The sequence below is a fragment of the Ambystoma mexicanum genome, chromosome 6q (genome assembly GCF_040938575.1).
Source record: "Ambystoma mexicanum isolate Mex_15411 chromosome 6q, UKY_AmexF1_1, whole genome shotgun sequence".
NCBI lineage: Eukaryota > Metazoa > Chordata > Amphibia > Caudata > Ambystomatidae > Ambystoma > Ambystoma mexicanum.
Window position 1 is genome coordinate 217300006 of NC_090937.1, and position 15641 is coordinate 217315646.

Sequence of the window (15641 nt, forward strand, 5' to 3'; positions counted from 1 at the left end):
CACTTCTTGTGGTTCATCTTCAATGTCCATATTCCGTGAACTCACACCAAAGTCAGAGTCTCTGCCTTCAGAATCTACTTCACTCACACCTACTTCTCCATTATTCTTTGTACACTCTTCTCTTGGAGAGGACCCTTCACCAGCACCCAACAACTCCTCATCATTCGCATACAACCAAGTTAAACCACTCTCCATGTCAGAATTATTTGACTCATTTGTCCCATTTTTCCCACACGATTCCCCATCATGCCTATCTTGTGTGATTTTTTTGAAAAAGGATACATTTCACGTGACCTCCCCATCAACACCAGCTGCCGTGACCATGGACCCCTTTACATTTTTGACCTTCAACAGTGTTGGTCTATATTTCGAGTCTGTTTTCTTTTGCTGCTTCTGCTTCACAACCACCGCATCTCCTTCCTGTAATTTTATCTCCATAGCCTTTCTTTTGCGATCCACCCACTCCTTGGTCTTCAATCACTTCATTTGATCTCTTTCTCTGATTTCATCATCCTCCTCGGCTGTATAATCCACCAACCTGGGAAGTCTGATTTGTGGTTTGTACCGGATCATCAATTCCGCTTGAGAATATTCTGTCATCTCATGAGGGGTATTTCTATAGTTCCTTACCATCTGGGCAATTGCCTGAGGGAATGGCATATCGTCCATCACAGCCCTTTGTCTGGTCCTTTTTAGACTACTCATACATTTTTCCACCATCCCATTTGCTTGTGGCCACAGGGGTGTGATCATTTGATGTTGGAAACCCATGTGAGCAGCAAATTTACTAAATTCATGCCCTTGAAAAGGTGCTCCATTGTCCGTTTTGATTATTTGAGGTATTCTCCACTCGCTAAAAAGTTTGTCCAATACCAACACCACATGACGAAACGCCGTTGATTGGACTTGCTTTACCAGTGGAAATCTTGAGTATTCATCTCTCGCCACCAGGAGATATCCACCTTTCTCCAGTGGACCAAAAAAGTCCAAAGCTACCTGGTTCCACTGTCCTTTGGGCAATGGTACGATCTTTAGAGGCGTTGCTTGAGTCACAGGCGACGTTACCTGGCATGCAAAACACTTTTGTATAGTGTCCTCGACAATCAGATCCATACATGGAAACCATACCTGATTCCTTAAAAAAGATTTTGTGCCCCTCATGAGCCAAAATCACTAAGGTCTTCCTCAAACTCCTGGGTGCCACGAGTCGTTTCCCCCTCAGCAGCATTCCATCTTCGGTTGCAGACAATTCACTGCTTATTTTCGCTAACTTCCTCAAGTCTTTCATATCTCCTTCCCCCAAGTCCTTTTCTTGGTCAATGCATTGCCACTTCCCAGTCCTTGTGAGCCTAACTGCTACTCCTATCATCGGATCAGTTTGGCTTCTATCCACAATTGTCTCCTTTGTTATCGCAATGGACAATGCATTTGATGATATATACGATATATACTCTTCCGCCTCCATCTGCATCACTGAATCCACCACGCTCACTGGATGTCTCGACAAATAATCGGCTGGATTTGCATCTTTCCCTGGCCTGTGTACAATCTTGTAATCATATTCTTGCATTTTCATACCCCAACGATCAATCCTTGGGGGCATTTTAATCCGGGGATTTCCAAATATTGAAATCAGTGCCTGATGATCCGTTACTAACACAAAGGGCTTTCCAATTATAAAGTGGTTTAATTTTTTGCAGGCCCATACAGCAGCGAGACTCTCTCTTTCCGCTTGCGAGTAGGCTTGCTCAACATCACTTAATGCTCGACTAGCGTAAGCAATAACCTTTATTTGCTTTTCCTCCAATGTTTCATCAGGATTTGTTTGTGCTAAAATTGTACCTAATCCCACTGGGCTAGCGTCAGCCATCACCTCCGTATCCCACTTAGGGTTAAAGTATGCTAGTTGTCTGTCATTTGCCAGCTCACTTTTTATCCTCTTGAAACTCCCTTCGCATTTCCCACTCCATACATACGCTACATCCCTTTTCAATAGATGTCTCAAAGGCTCAGTCAGCGTTGCATATTCTGGCATGTATCTTGCACAATATCCTACCATTCCCAGGAAAGATCTCAGTTCAGTCACATCTCTTGCTGTCTGCAGTTTTAATATCACTCCCACTTTCTCTGGATCTGCTTTCATACCCTCCTCCGAGAAGTTGTGTCTGAAGAATTTCAGGCTTTGTTTGTTTATTTCACATTTCTGTGCATTCAACGTTAGCCCACTCTCCTGTAACAGTTCACACACTTGTCTCAAAGCTTTATCGTGCTGAGTTTGGTCAATTCCATACACAAGAATATCGTCACTATAATTAAATGCATTTGGTGATGGTGCTATTACTTTCCTGATGGCTTCTTGGAAAATTTGAGCAGTGCTAAAAGTGGTGCTAAACCCTTTATGAGTGCTAAAAGTGGTTATTGGACGAGATTCCTGATCGATCACCAATTGATGGTAAGCCTGGTTTAGATCCAATTTGCTGAATCTCTTGGCCATGTTTAAAATAATAATCATGTCTTCTATGTTTGGGCCTGGATACCTCTCTCTCAATATGGCTGTATTTGGTATCCTCATGTCCACACAGAGCCGAAGCCGTCCATCAGCCTTGGGAACTACCACTAGAGGAGAAACCCATGGAGTTGGGCCATTCTCCACTCTTTCTATGATGTAATTGTCCTTCAATTGTTTCAGTTCTTGTGATACTCTTTTCTGCAGATGAAAACCCATACGCCTTGCGTGTTGTGGGACAGGCTGAATCGAACTATCAATGTGCAAATGTATATCATTTGATCTCAACTTTCCTTATTTTGTTAACTTCTAGGTTATTTATGCATGTCTTTTCCTGTGTTTTGTAGCTACTCTTACTTTCTTGTTTATTTGGGCTTGTGCATTCCCACTTTCAATGTTACTGTTTTGCCTTCACTTGAATGTCTTTTATTGTTCACTTGTCCATTTTGTGGTGCTTTATTTCTCCGCTTTATAATTTAATTATAAAATATTTTCAGTTTTTATCTATATCATTCCGACTCCTCTTTGTTTTGGTTTACACTTTTGTATCCCTTTGCATTCCTTCGTTCGTTCGTGCAGGTTATATTTTAAAAAAAATATTGTCTCCCAAAATGGCGTCTCATATTTTTATGTCCGCGGGTCCTTTCTCTAATGCCCTTTGCTATTTCCTTGTTGCTGTGCGTCCCCTTACGCTCATGTGTCCCTCTTCTATGTTTATCGCTCACGCTTTAGCTCGCGCGTTTCGGTACATTGCTCCCCACTTGAAATAATGGTTCAATGTCTCCCAAATTATCTTGTTCATCGTGGTGCGTGCGTTTCTCTTCTCTGCTTTCGAAGTCTATATTATAGTTTATTACCGCTCCTCCTACCTTATGTTCGGGCGGTTGATAAGCTGTGTCTGGTTTGTGTTCTTCATGTTGTTCTCAGCAATCCCGCATCTCCGGTGTTCTCATTTTTGGTGATTGTAGTTCTGCTTGCTTCTAGGCACGTCCAAGTTTATCCTCGTCGCCAATTGTTATAGTCTTATGTCTTTATCTTGTAATTAAGAGCCATCAACAACTGTGCTTCTTCACACCGCTTTATTCGTACATCAACTGAACTCCTTCCAGCTTTACATTCTAGAGTCCCCCTCACACTATTCTACCATTCTAAGTTCTACCAGAGCTACAAATAATAATATTCTATGCAAGTACAATACACAACACCTGTAGCTTACAAAGCTAGTTTGACTCACTGCTCTACCTGCACATGTGGGAGCATTACCTGATTAACTCTTTGAGCTTGTCACTAAATCATTGGATTTGTTAGATTAACTCTTTGTGCTTTACTGCACACCTAGCACATACGTTGATTAAATAATGTGCTCTTTGCTTGCATAACAAGAGAGTAGCAAAATTATGTTTTCCTGTGTACCTAGAACATAGCTAGAGTGAATCTTTTTTTACCTGCAAAACAAGTAACCTTAGTCCTGCTTCATGCATACCAATCTTTTGAAAAGCTGGATTAACACATTGTTTACCCCCAAATAGCTAGTGTGCCATAGCTAGTGTTGTTACTCCACGTGACCAGCAGCTCCATTACACACATATCATATCTAAAAGATCAGACAGTTCTATAATTGTATAAACGCAAACAGTGTAGCATACTGGAAACTCATTAGACAGCGGAAACCCAGATCGTACATTCATCTAGATTACAAGCTAATCACTTCTAGTGCTTTTGTAACAACTCCTACTCTGCCAGTGGACCAACGCAATAGAGGGTTTAACAGCAAGGAGTAACCACCCCCTCTTAATCCTGAAATGCGATTGCATCTAAGAATCCCCATAATTTGCTGTCACACTCCAACACTAAGGAAACTGTTCAACAAGCGAAAGCACAACTCCAGGCTGCAGTTAAAGTAGATAGTAAGTATCATTGCAACCCCTCGATCACTGTCAAATCTTCTTTTAGTCTAAGCACCTCAAACTTTGATTTTTCCAAGACCATGCAACAAAATATCTTGAAACCACAAAGACAGCACTGCCAGAAAGTAAAAAAGGCGAAAGAAAGCATTGAAAACAACCCTTGTCCAACCCTACCCCAATAGCCACCTACTCGGCTATAAGCCTCTACCAGCAAGAAACTATACCTACACTATTCATCACTAGACCTCCTACTTAACCCACCACAACCTTGCAGGAATGAAAGAGAGATCAGCCAGAACCCAAATCAGAAAGTCTTAACATGTAATTCTGGGAAACGATCTAGCATAGCATCAAACGTCCCAACTACATACGTTCAACAAACCAAACCCATCCTGAAATGATCGGCACAAGATGGTACATCCTGCTAAACGCATGTTTTGTCTCCAAACTCTTCTCTTACATTTTTTACTTACTCTCCAGAGACAAAATATGCATACACTTCATCACGGAAACCTGTCTTTCCGATGACCAATCCCTGTTTATCCATGAGAGTATCCAATTTGGATACAAGATCATATGTGCTCTGACCTGTTCCAACAATCCCACTGCATTGCTATGCTTCCTCTTAATATTCGTACCTGCGTCCTACAGCTCACACTTTGAAGATAAGTTCACTGGTGCAAGTACTAACCTGTCCCCGGTCCGTGGATCACCAATGTCTAATTATACTTGTAGATTTCAACATCCTGATCTGGAATGAAAACAGCCACACCAAAAAGTCACTCAGAGTGAACCTAACCACATTACACCTCAAACAATTGGTTAAGGGTCCCATTCATATAGCTTGTTGCACTCTGATTGGCATTTTCTCCAATGAATATATAATCACTGTCTGCTTTCCACTGCACCTTCTATATGAGGAGGTCACCTATCCATACCTTTCACAATATTCACAGAGACACCACTCCTTGTAGAACCAAGAGCGGTCAACAATGGCCGAACCCTGCAAAGAATGAAAGCAAACAAATGTACTCTTCCCACAGATGGATTAACAACTGTGTTGGTTGCAAAACAACGCCATATTTGTAACTGGATCATTTTAACCACGGACGGTATCACCCATAAGAATCCTTTAAAAAACTCAAAAAAAGAAGAAACTAGTTAAATGGTTCACTCCAAAGTAAATGCCTGAAAAAGGAAAATCATAAACTGGAATAAATCTGGAGGAAAAACAAACTTCAAGCTAGCAAAGTTGCCTATCATTACCAGTTATGCATTTACAGGGCAGAAGACCTCAAAGAAAAGAATGCACTGTATCATTTTTACAAATATTTATTATGATTGTCTTGTATATCATCTTAAATATCTGTTCCTCCTAGCCTCTGGCTGACCTCCTTGGGCCCTCTACCCTCACTATCCTGTGGGGCTAAAAACCTTGGGGTCGTTTTCGATTCCGCTCTCCTTCACCCCTCACATCATGGATCTTACTAAGAAGACCCACTTCCAGCTCCACCTCCTTCCCTTCCTCAACTTCCCCCAGCAGCTCAATGTCTCCAGAGCTCTGATCCTCTCCAGGCTGGACTACTGCAACAGTCTCTTTCTTAATCTCCCTATTTCCTCCCTACGTCCCCTCCAGCTAATCCAGAATAGGGCTGCAAGACTTATCCTTGGCCGCAAGGCCAGGCACCGCACCTCTCCAGCCCTAAAATATCTCTGCTGGCTCCCAGTGGCTGCACCGATCATTCAAGACACTCTGCATCATCTACAAGGCCTTCTGGGGCCTGGGACTACACTATCTCCAACTTTCCTTCCCGAAATACTTCCCTGCTAGAGCTCTACGCTCCTCTAACTCTAACTCTTTGACTGTCAAATGCTTCTCCAAGCAGAGAGTGGGGGGCAGGTCTCTCTCCTCGGTTTGTGCCTCCCTTTGGAACAGCCTCCCTGCCTCTCTCACATTTGAGCCGGAACCTCCTTAAGTTCCACTGCTCCAAACTCTGCTGTTCCCTACCTCTTTCCCCTCACTGTTAATCTCCCCACTGCTGCTGAAACAGGTGGCCTGATCCTCATGAAAAGAACCCCCCCCCCCGCTGCACTTCCATACGTGTCCCTGCTTGGCGACTGTGCATCCCACCAATGTGATCAGCCTGCTCTAGCACTTAGCCTGAGGGTTTCCTCCTTGGTGCCCCTTAGCACTTCCCTCCTGGGCCCTCTGCCAGCACGTGTCCATTTATCTGCTCCACCCCCACCTCCCTCCCTACCGCCTGCACTTTTCCTCACTGCACTTGCACGCCCAAATGCCAGAAGGCCTACTAGGAACATTACTGTTTTTACTGTTTTGGCCATTGTTAATATTTCCCCTGCTCCCTTCCCATTTAGCCTTGTGGAACTTTGAAACACAATTATGTTGTATAAGGCACCTAACAAATACTCAATAAAATAAATAAATAAAAATAAAATTGGTATTCCTAAAATAAATAATTTTATTTTTTTTCTTCAAGAAAGCACACTACGCCAAACTCCTTGAATTGGCACACACAAAGGGCTATGTACGATTGCGTGATAATTAAAAAACCTGGCACCTTGCCACACAACTCTTGCTCCAAATTCGAAACACTGTGATCTGGTTGATGGCCATATCAACAAAAATCGAAATCCTTGAACGAACACCCATGTCACAAACAACACTCCACTGATACCTTGCCCCACCTCCTTCCTGACCTCTTTTCGACTTCTCTCTGTACAAGAAATATTCATGCAACTCAATCCAATCCCCAGGGTTTTCTGTGTTCCCAATTATTAGTCCATCATGAAATATTCAGAACTAATGCCTATGTTCCTATCCTTGCTCAGTGACTCCATCTGCGCATGAAGTGCCCCAGTTTCATTGTAATCTGCCTCCACCAGACTTCTGCGCAAAACGCCCACAGCGGACCCAGCTAGCCCAATTTTAAGCACTCCTTTCATCAGGAAACCTCTGGAAAAATGTATTTATGGTCAACTCTGGGTCTTCGTTGAAACCAGCAATTGCCTTGATGAGGCACAGCACAGTGTCAGCCTATCCAGGGGCATAGAATCAGATTTGTGTTTGATTTGGCACATGCTTGTGAAACAATGCACATAAATCCTCTGAGAGTGCTTTCATCCTACCGGACATCTCAGCTGCTTTTGATTCCATCAGTCACGAGATCTGCCCAAAAATACTGGAAGACATTGGAATTAAAGGAACAGCTCTATGCTAGATCACCTCATTCCTCACTGTCGGAATCGGAACCACAATCCTGGCCCTGTACAAATCCTAGACTCACACACTAAGCTGCAGAGAACCACAGGGACCACACTGTCACCTCTTATATTCAACATCTATATGACTCCCCTACTATACCCCATCAAGAGATCTGATATGACCTGCCACAACCGCTACGGATGATGCACAAATAATCTACAAATTTGAGAACAATTTATCTCAAACACTCCAGATAGTAAAACATCTCTTGCACACTTGGATTACAGCAAACAGGATTAAACTCATCCCTTCCAAAATTAAATTTATGCTCTGCAATCTAACAACTTCCAACACTATCACAATCCCTTGGTCTGACAACATGGGCCCATGGTCTGTACCATCCACCATGGTAAAGAATTTGGGATCGACAATGGACAGCACCTTAACACTTGAACTACAAGTCAGAGTAATCGTCAGAAGCTGATGATTCCAACTCTGCACTGTATGCAGCATATTCCCTGGCCTAACGTTCACCCACAAAACCATGGCCCTTATTTCATTTGTACTATCCCGACTGCACTAAGCTAACTGCCTCTGTCTCAGACTCCCAGAGTACCTAACTATAAAGAGTCCAAAAGGCTGCAGCAAGACAACACCTCAGAATGATGAGATTTCAAAATATCATCCCAACACTCAATTGTTGTCATGGCGCAGGAACATTGGAAGCTCTGGAACCATTGGAAACGTGTTCATGTCAGTGTGCCACGACGTTTGACTTGAGCGTTTGTAACGTTCAAGTCTTCTTTCAATATTCTGCACCTTGCATCCGTTTTATGTTTTCCGGATTTGCAGCGTGGTGCATTGCAACCCGGTCGTTTCTTCTTTGGGGTAAAACGCTGTGTTTCTGCTGTTCCTTGTGATTTCACAACCTTCAGTCCTCTTCTCTTTCTGATTCCCCTCCGCTTTCTTTACCAGTGTCATACTAGTGTCATACCAGTGTCATAGTGATCCGGTATATCTGTTCTACCACTTCCTGCAGCTCTTCAGGCTATTCCCTGCTCTGCCACGTTTCGCGTTCCGCTCTGTCTTCTCAATTCTGCCTCTTCCTACAGCTCTTCAGACAATTCCCTGCTCTGCCGCGTTCCGCACACCGCTCTGTCTTCTCAGCTCCACCTTCTACTGCTTTACAGTCTGCTCCTCTGCATTTCCTGGTTTGCAGTCTACTTTCTGTCATATGTACCTATCAGTCCACATCAGCATAGCTACAGTTTGATTTCTTTTCGGAGCACCATTCTTATCTCTACAAGATTCATATTTTCTGCTGAATCCTGCGTTGTCTTCAATTTCGAGGTGACTGCAGCACCTTGCTATCTGGGGGATTTCTGCCATGGGGTGGCTTTTCCGTCACCAGGCTGACCCTGGAGGGTCCATTCTGCCTACCCTGTTATCCTTCAGGTGGGAATTGTGGCCTCTAACAAAATAGGCCATTTCTGTTTGAAGGTCGTAAGACAGCATAAGACTAGACCTAAGGGAGACAGTGACGAAGGGGCATTTCAGACACCTCTACAAAGGAATCAGGTGAGCCGGTTGCCCCTGTTTGTGAGAATATTCTCCACGGGCTGTCCATCAAGAAAATGTTTCATTTCAAAATCTTATGCATTACACAGCACTCCTAGCATGGAAGTGATGCCCTCTCCTTCAGAAGGAAGTTCTAGCACTATATTCATTCTCAAACAATAAGCTCCATCCCTGCTACACTAGTCAAGGTCCTAAACTTCAGTAAGAGATGGCGAGAGTCATCCTCATTCTCTTTTCAGGCCAAGAAAATCCGGAACACCCTACCCAAAGATCTCTGCCTGGAAGTGAAAAAACCTGATGTTCAGGAAACAGCTCACGACTTGCCTCCTAAACAAACCAACTTGAAAGATATGAATGAAAACAGCAACCAATCAAAGCTATGCAACAGATATCCTCCTGAACCATACACCACACTGAAGAAAGGCACTTGGGGTCCAGCATGACACTCACATACGTGATATTGTGAGGGCAATCCCAATCCCATGGGGAGCAGGGTGTGATTTGGTACAGAGCAAATCACACCCTGCTCCCCACTACTTATTCTGAATAGTTGCTGCTACCTTAATAAATCATTCCTTTTGATTTTCAAATCAATATCCACTTATACTACCTCTAGACTGCCACTTGGGGGATGCCCAGCTGATTTGTGAACCCCTGCTGCGTGACATTGAACTGCACTGCAATGTTTTGACGAAATCTACAACTTCAACCCTGGAAGAGACACTACCATAATCCCTCCCCTTACCCCTCCCCTCTCATCCCACAATTAACTACACCCTTAATAAAAATCTTGGAACCTTACAATTCACTCACTCCCTTCAAATGACCCACCATGTCTAGTGTATTTAACAGTCGCCTACACTACCCATCTTCTATTAACAACCACTCTCTCCATCAAGGCTTCACATTGTGGGGGCTGCCCTTAAGGCTAATAATCAACCATCCATATTCATCACAAAGAAAACAGAGTTTTCAAATGGGCATGCAGTTATCGTCGGGTACTTCTGCCATGCATTCAACAACAATACAGGTTTTCTGCATCTGCTTTTCCTCCTATCTGGCTAACACCGCCCACCCACCTTTCTTAAAGAGCCATGCACAGCAGGGACAACATTTCTAGCAGAAGGGTGCTATATGTGACCATTAACATATGTTACATTACCATACCTTAGCTTGCCTTACCTTACTGTACCATGCCTTAGCTTACCATACCTTACCTTACCTTGCCAATGGTCTGCACAACTGCATTTTGTTTACTGCAGTCTGCATAAATGCACTCTAGTCACTAGTGGCCGGTGTAACTCCATCATGATCTCTAGTGGCCTGTGTAACTGCATTATGTCACTTGAAGCCCAGCTTACACCTGGTGCTCAATAATGATATCTAGTACTACCTGCTAGGCCTGGATGAACTTCTCTACTTCTGATTTTGTAGGCTTGGTTGAACTCAGGGCAGGCTTTGGGCCTTGCGTGATGATTCATTATCTAATCTGAGGCGGTAGATCTTGTGACAATTAACAGGTTCATTCGTCAGGTTTGTCACCCCACTTGGGTGAGTTGACATATTTGCTGAGCCAATTAGAGCCCACAAACCTCCTAAATGATGTCTGTCCCCTATATAAGGTCCTACTTACTTCCTGCTCCATTGTGTGTTTTTGCTAGGCTATGACAAAAGGAGTAACACAGGGTAGACTCACACTTGAAGGGAGTTTGGAAGGTTCTTCAACGTTTTGGAGCATTTTGGAGTAATTCTTGTGTTTCTTGTTGCCCCTTTTGTAGTATCTTTTACTTTAGAGTGCTTCAAATCAATTTTTCTAAGTGTTTGTTCATTGTGATTTGTGTCTTGTGTATTTGCCTTTTTACAAAAAAGCAAAAATGTACCTTCTTCTCTTGTGCCTTTCTCCTTTTGTGTTGCTGTGTAACATATCAAAAAAAGAACACGTTTTCAACATCTATTGGATTATACAGAAGTACAAAATACATCTCACTCTGTGTTATTGTCATGTATTGTTTTATTATATTGTATTGTATTGCAGTAGTTGTAGTTTGCAGTTGTAGGTTGAAGTGGTAGATTCTGATTGTAGTTGTAGTTGTAGGCTTTTGTTCTAGGTTGTAGCTGTAATATTGTTTGGATTGTTTACCTGTTAGTTCCTCTGTTTGTTCACTTTTTGTCCACGTGTTTGTGCACTTGGGCCTGTATTTGTGGCTCTCCTGATTCTCATCTCAGGCTTCTCGAGTTCACATAGTTCTCAGCTTTATGACTTTTACCAATGGGGAGAATGCTGCCATTTGGCAGGGCACGAGGAGGAGAAGCAGGAGGAGCATAATTTCTCCTTACAGGAAGAAGAGGATTTCCCCATAATTGATAAAGAGGAGGGAGTCTTTGTTTGTGCCAGTTTGCATGCCTAGGCTTCAAAGCACAGCCAAACTTCTGAGGCAGTGGAGGCATTGGGAGAGTTCTCAGAAGTGGGAGAGGAGACCCTGGGATAGACAAAGACAGAGGCAGGGAGAGAGGGCCCCATACAATGACCCTACTGATGCAGTCTTGTCTATCATGTGGGAGGAAGGCGTGGCCACACCAAGCATCCTGATGGAGATATTTCGATTGGGTCCATGGTGTGGTCATAGTGGAGGTGGACCTAACTGAGGCGGAGGAGGAGGATCAGGTACAGGAAGAACTGGTGAAAGGACAGCCTATCCCTGCTATGGCAAAGGTGGGAAGGCAGGAGGAGCATCAGGGAGCAGTGTCCTCAACATCCCATCTTCCTAGAAACCCAAGAAGGTCCTGACTGTGGGACATTTTTGCCCTACCACTGTGGCAGACAGTGAGGGGAGGGGAGCTTCTGCACCGTTGAAAACTGGGGGATACAGGAAGAGCAGGGCCAGAAGGGAAGAGACAAGGGGTCAGACGGTCCTATTACATCCCAGTGCAGAACGGACATAAAATCGGGCACACCATGACCAATCCACCACATCCATTCTCTGGTCTGGGTTGCACCCGAAGATTCTCCTCCCCTGTGTCCACACTCTCCTCACCTGAGCTGTCGGAGTTGGTGGCCTCTTGTAGGCCCTGACGTGCAAGGTAGTTTTTTTCCTTCTTCAGGTGGATGTGCTTGTCACAGAGGGAAGCCACAGTGACTGCTGGAGAAACAGCTGCCCCGTGGCTCCCTTTCCGGAATCAAGCCGGAATTCAGGGAAAAACCCACAAGGGAAAAAAAACACTGTTCGGTAGTGTCGAGCCTTGTAACCAGATGGCAGTACGATCGCTGATGATGGTGGCGAGGCAAGAACTTAACAGCATCTGTATCCTTATAAAGTCCAAGTCCAAAAATACCCACAGGTCACTCTTTCAGGAGGAGTTGAGAGCACCTGGAGGTAGGAGATGAATAATGGCACTGGAAACTGAAGGCACGCCTCGGAAAAGGGAAGCCGAGAGCAAGATCCAAGGAGGCCCAACAGGGACTGGAGGATAACTGGGAAATAAGGGAAAGGAGCGAGTGAGAGAGTGAGAGAGAGAGAGAGAGAGAGAGAGAGAGAGAGAGTGAGAGATCCGATGGGCCTTGAGGCAACAGGACACGACCGGAGTGGAGGCACAGCCGAGCACCGCTAGAAGCAGCGGCCGGAGACAGAGTACAGGAAGCAAAGCGTTCCTACAAGCAGGAACGCCGAAGAGCGGGGAAATAATCCCCTGAGCGATCCGAAAGTGGAGAACCCAGAGGAATCGAGCGAGGAAACCCAGAGCCGGAAGAACATCCAAGAAAGGGGGTTGCAATGCAACGTTCTGCCGGGAGGCGGGGACTTAAATACTCCCGGCGGCGCTGCGCTCCGTGACTGGAGCTGGAGGCAAGAACACAGAGAAGGGACTAAAACACCCTACCTCTGCCTCTCCTCCAAGTCCAACGCGGAAGTAACCGCCAGCCACGGCCATAGCCGTGACTGCGGACGACACATTGAGCCTCCCAATTATCAATGGCAGGGACAATTGGGGCCAGCTGCAGGACATTTTTTCAGCAGAAGTCTTTTGGCTGGACCCCCTGGGTGAGATCATGTGGCATGGTGCATCTAGTGCATTTTTGATTGTGGGTTGTAATTGGATGCTGGGGAGCTGGACCATGCAGTTGTGGCAGGCAACTTTGAGCAGCATTTGGTCCTCCAACACCCATCCATGTGGAAGATTGTTGTGTAGAGGGGAAGAAATAAGGCAGTCATAGGGGAGGGACTGGCTTCAAAGGTGCACTTCCACACCCATGAGATGGGCAGCAGTCAATAGGGAGCTGCTCTGGGTAAATTAAGCAAATGGGGCCTGCCTAGTAGATTATTAAATATTATAATCCTTCTTCACAAAGACTTGAATATCCAGTTGAGAGTATACCCACTGACCATCTAACCACACTTATTCCCGCCTTTTCGTTTCTGAGGCTGGGGTGCATCTTGTCCCCCTGTCTTTTTAACCTGTATGTTTCTGATATCAATGACTATCTTGAGAATATTTGAAGCTTTTAAACTTTGTTGGTTAGCTTATCCGGATGACTTTTTACTCTTTGAGCATACAATTGGCTTGCAGCATTTCATTAATGCTTTTTCTATTTTTACTAAAGATAAACATCTTTTGATGAATTCTGCAAAAAACTAAATATTGCATTTAATTAAATTGAAATGGTGTGCAGGGTTTTCCTGGTATATAGGGAAAACGAGACTGAAAACTATGGACAACTTATTTAATTTGGGCTTTCCAACTACTGCTCATTCTAACAAGAGCTATGTTTGGGTGTTTGTTCCTAAGTCATAAAGCCATAGAAATAGCTGGACAAATGGGCAAAAGCTTTAGGAAATATGGTACGTTTTCTCTTATTCCTCTAATTAAATTTTATGAGGGAAAGGGCGTCCCATAACTAACATATGGAGTTGAAATCATGCAAACATGGGTTTTAGAAAAGTTGCCCTGCATGGAAGCCCTTATTTGTCAAAATATGTTTTGCTGCTCCCAAATTGTGCCGCAGCAGCTGACATCCGCTACGAGTTAGGTTTGCTTTCTCTTGGTGGTCATGTATCATGGAAGGAACTGCTTCATTACCGCTTTTTATTGACTTGCATACTTTGATTTTAAAACCCAGTGATAATCCTGTACGTGATTATGCCAAGACATTATGAAAAACCACTCCTGGAGGAGGATGCCAATGGGGAAATGCTGGTGCAAAATCCATGTAGTGTAAAAGAGTCAATTTATCAGAATGACTGGATTAAAATGTGTAATGCTACCTGTAGTTATAGCCTCTAACAAAACTTGAAGGAAGAATACAAAAAGGTGGATGTGTTCACCCCATACTCACAGAGATTTCCTAACCCTGGTTGGTGAGGACATGTTTATGAGTTTTACATTAAATGTATTGCCAACTAGGGAGATATTATGTGGGCGCAATAAACTCTCCGGAGAATTGTCCTATTATCAATTTTGTAATAAAAAAATACTGAATTAGAGAATCTTAAACATTTGATATTGAAGTGTCCTGCATTACTTGAATTGCAAAAGTAGCATGTTAAACGCTGAGTATATAGTGTTGATTTTACTGAAGTTGAACATTCGTGGCAACGGTTATAGATGGGCAAACACGTTTCAACTGCCCTACCTGTACTAATATTCCTTCAGCAATTGAAACTGTAAATTACATGAATTAGTTTTCTTTTAAAGTTAATATACTGTTGCATCTATTTACTCTTTTATCACGGCTTAAATAACTTTTTTAGTTGTTTTGTTATTTTATTTTGTTGCTGGTTGTGATAATCAACATTAATTGTTAATTGACTATTTTCATCTTGTTTTATGTCTTTTGTAAAAGGTTACATTTTCTTTTAACCAAATAAAATGAATACAAAATGAAATAAAATAAGTTTTTTTTATTTTATAGTATTTAAATAACAAGGTTATGTTATGTTATGTTAGACTGATTTATAATGCGCACATACACCCGGGGGCACCATGGCGCTGAGAGTAGAGGAGGAGCAGAAGGGACTAGAAGAGTAGAGGTTTGAGCGATCGCCGGAAAGAGAGATGGTCAGTAGTAGCACGCAGCCTAAACGGGAGCTCATTCCAGGACCTTGCGGCCACCACCGAGAAAGCATGTCACCCCGATCCTAGCCAGCCTGATACAAGGAACCAAAAGCATTAAGGCAGACTGGGAACGGAGGGCACGTGGGGGTGCATATTGGGAGAACCTTTCCTGGAGATATTCAGCTCCTTGTTTATAGAAGGCACGGTGGACAATGCAAAGTGATTCAAAGAGGATCTGCTTCTCCACAGGAAGCCAGTGCAGTTTTCTGAGCACAGGTGACATTTGGGTACAAGGAGGTTATGGGGGGCGGGACAACTGCTCTAGCAGCAGCATTCTGAAGCAGTTGAAGTGGACAAGGACTGAACAAGTTCAAATAGA

General features: G+C 43.7%; 1 protein-coding gene across 1 annotated transcript in view; it reads left to right on the plus strand.

Moving 5' to 3' along the window:
• Positions 1–15641, plus strand: part of LOC138515901 (alcohol dehydrogenase 1-like) — a 438132-nt gene that overhangs the window by 105167 nt on the left and 317324 nt on the right. The gene's annotated exons all lie outside the window — the stretch shown is intronic.